Here is a 3,350-nt window from a genome sequence, read left to right on the forward strand (position 1 = left end):
GGGAAAGTCCTTTTATTCCCTCTCATTTAACTTTCAAAAAGTTTCAAATTACTCAATCAGTCACACAACAATCAAACAAACAATCAATCTTTCTATTTAATATAACATTCCAAAATTTAGAATTTTGGGATGTTACATAAAGCAAATCTGCAAATTGGGAAAGATGAAAGTTAGAAGAAGAAGAAGAAGAAGGAAAAGAAGAAGAAGAAGAAGAAGAAGAAGAAGAAGAAAAGAAGAAGAAGAGTAGCTAGAAGAAGAAGAAGAAAAGGAAGAAGAAAAAGAAGAAGAAGAAGAATTTAGCTTCTCTTTCTTTTTCTCCTCTACTCATCTTTATCTTCTTCTTCTTCTAAATAAGGTAGGTAAAAATGAAATTTTTTAGCTAAGCTAGGTAAAAAATGCTAAGTGTGTAGGTCATTATAGAGCTAAGCTAGGTAAATAGGTCATTTTGGGGCTAACCTAGGTAAAATGGATCATATTGGAGCTAACCTAGGTAACTTTGGTCCTTTTGGAGCTAACCTAGGTAAAATGGATCATATTGGAGCTAACCTAGGTAAAATTGGTCATTTTGGAGCTAACCTAGCATATTATGAGTTAACTAAGCATATTATGCCATTTTTGACATAAGTAAGCTAAGTATAGTTCTTTCTTGAGCTAACCTAGGTAACTAAGCATATTAGAGCTAATTTAGCATTTGAGAGCTAACTTAGAGATAAATTAGGTCATTTTGGAGCTAAGTTTGGTAAAATTGATCATTTTGGAGCTAATTAGGCTTATGATATTATTTTCAAGGAAAATAAGCTAACTATATGACATATATGAGGTTACCAAGATTGTTATGCCATTTCAAACCTAAGTAAGCTAATTATGCCATTTTTTCATAAGTAAGCTAAGTGTATGTAATTATTGAGCTAACCTAGGTAACTAAGCATATTAGAGATGACTTACCATATTAGAGCTAACTTAGGTCATTACAGAGGAAACAAAGCTAAGTACAGATCATTTTGGAGATCTGACATACCTGACATACTTCACTCCTTCTTCTCCTTCTCCTTCATCGTCCTGATGCGCTTAGAGCGGTGAAGCAATGGGATGTAGTCTTCTATAACAATTGGCATGGTCATGTCGCCCAGCTGTGGGATCGCGAGGACCTTGTCAGGCACCACCGCCATCGCAAGACCATCTTCAGGAAGCACCATCGCTACCTCATCATCAGTGACCACCATCTCTTGCCCATCGTCAGCCACGACCATCGCTTGCCCATCATCATACAACACCATCGCTGGCCCATCGTCAGCCACCACCATCACGAGGTTATCATCAGAAAGGATAGGCTGCACCTCCTCATCCCCACTCTGCTCCTCTTATTCCCCACTCCATTCTAGATCATCCTTGCTACTGCTTTTGCTGTAGCCAGAGTCACTGCTGCTTTGGTTGTAGCCAGAGTCATTGCTGCTGCTCCCATTGCCTGACCAAATGCAACAATGACCGTTAACAATCGATGTGAGACAAAGCCAAATGTAGAGGAATAAGAGGCAGAATGTACCAGCATCGTCGTCGTCTTGGTAGTGCATGCGGCCCATAGTTGTGTTAAACACCTTCACGGTGAGCATGGCATCGCTGTCGTACCTGAAGAGAAGGAAGTACCCGTGCCGTAGGTCGTAGGCACGGTATAACTGCTCCCAGCCACGACACATGTACATGTGGACGTACCTGATCACCACCTCCACGTCCAAATTCATGTGAAGCCCGCTACCGGCCTGTTGCAGCTTCACATTGTTTGGCCGATGGCCGTCCAGCATCTTCATAAAAGTGTCAGGCAGCCTCTGCAGCGTGGGTCAAGGAGTGATTTAGCAAACAGCATAGTTATCATAAAGAGATGGGTGAAGGGGAGATCTCTCCTTTTATGTACCTGCCTCTTGGAGGAATTCTTAAGTATGATAGTGAAGAACTGGAAAGCAGCCAACTCGTACTCCGGTGTGGTAGAGTGCCGCCTGCGGTGGCGGCCTCCCCCCATCTCTGATAAGCAGCAGAAGAGATCAATTACTATCCTTACAACATTATAATACAACATTACAGCAGCAGAAGTTTTGAGCAGAAGATAATCAACTACACTTAATTAATTTGGTATGTTAGTTGCCAATAGTTGGAACAGAGCCAAGTTTTTAGACATGAAAGAAAATTGAGAAGAAAAAAGCAATGCACTTCTGCTCAACAACATCAACAGAGCATAGTAATCTAAAAAACAAAGCATATTTTAGGTGGCTCTAGGTTGACATACTAGAGCTGAGCACAAGATTTATTAGTAGCACTAGTTGTCAACACGTGCCTTTGCATGGGCTAGACACAAAAATGTTGACTTTAGTTGAATTTCATATAATAACTATTTTAACTTCTTTCGGTCAGCAACAAAGGCAACTAGTAGTATAAAACCTTCAACTAAATAAAAGAAAGAAACTAGGAGTGTTGGTTGAGAGATCCCAGTACAAAATGAGTTACCAAAATGAAAGGAAAGCAAAAACAAGGTGCCCACTCTAATCTAGTATCTTATAGAACTGCTAACACACAATCACCTGAAAGTTTCAGTTTTGGTCAATCATCTCAACCAAGATGATTTGCTTTGAGATCATGAGAACAACCATGATATGAGGATCTAAGAGTGGTGGAGATTGACTGTAATAATAAAGCATGGTTTCTTGTGCAGCTATAAGCATTAACTGTCAGCCATTTGATGGTCATGTTCACTCGGCAGGGAGCAGCAGCCACACATTACTTGAAGCTACAAGTACCATGAAAATAAGAAGAACATATACACGACTACTGCCTAATGTACTGTATTCACCCTCAACGAGACCATAACTCTTAACAGCTAAAAAAACTTGACATGGAAATATACTTCAGCTACCTTTTACCATAGTTGTCGATTGATTCAAACTGTTAATTCCATTTGTCACATTCTTTTTTTAGGGAATCATTTGTCACATTCTTAGTCATGGAGCAGCACATCCATATTACACGATGGTAACTGAATCTACAAGTAAACATGGAAACAAAGAACAACATACATAACAGCACATCCAGGAAAACTATCTCAAACAAATTAGCACCGACTAATTCCACGTAAAAGACCACATTTTTCCTTTCTTACTTCACAATGTCAAAAAATTGTCTAATGTAACAACCCCAAAATTGTCTAATTCCACAACCAAATTTTCACCAAGAACATGAATAAAGCATGCTGGAAAGAAATGGAGGAAGGGGAGAATTTTTCGCCGTACCTCGCTTTGACATCTTGGAAGAGGGAGCGGTACCCAACAGCGGCGACGGTCCGGGAACGGGGGTGGGGCGGGGCG

Source organism: Triticum dicoccoides, chromosome 2B (assembly GCF_002162155.2).
Source record: "Triticum dicoccoides isolate Atlit2015 ecotype Zavitan chromosome 2B, WEW_v2.0, whole genome shotgun sequence".
Taxonomy (NCBI): domain Eukaryota; kingdom Viridiplantae; phylum Streptophyta; class Magnoliopsida; order Poales; family Poaceae; genus Triticum; species Triticum dicoccoides.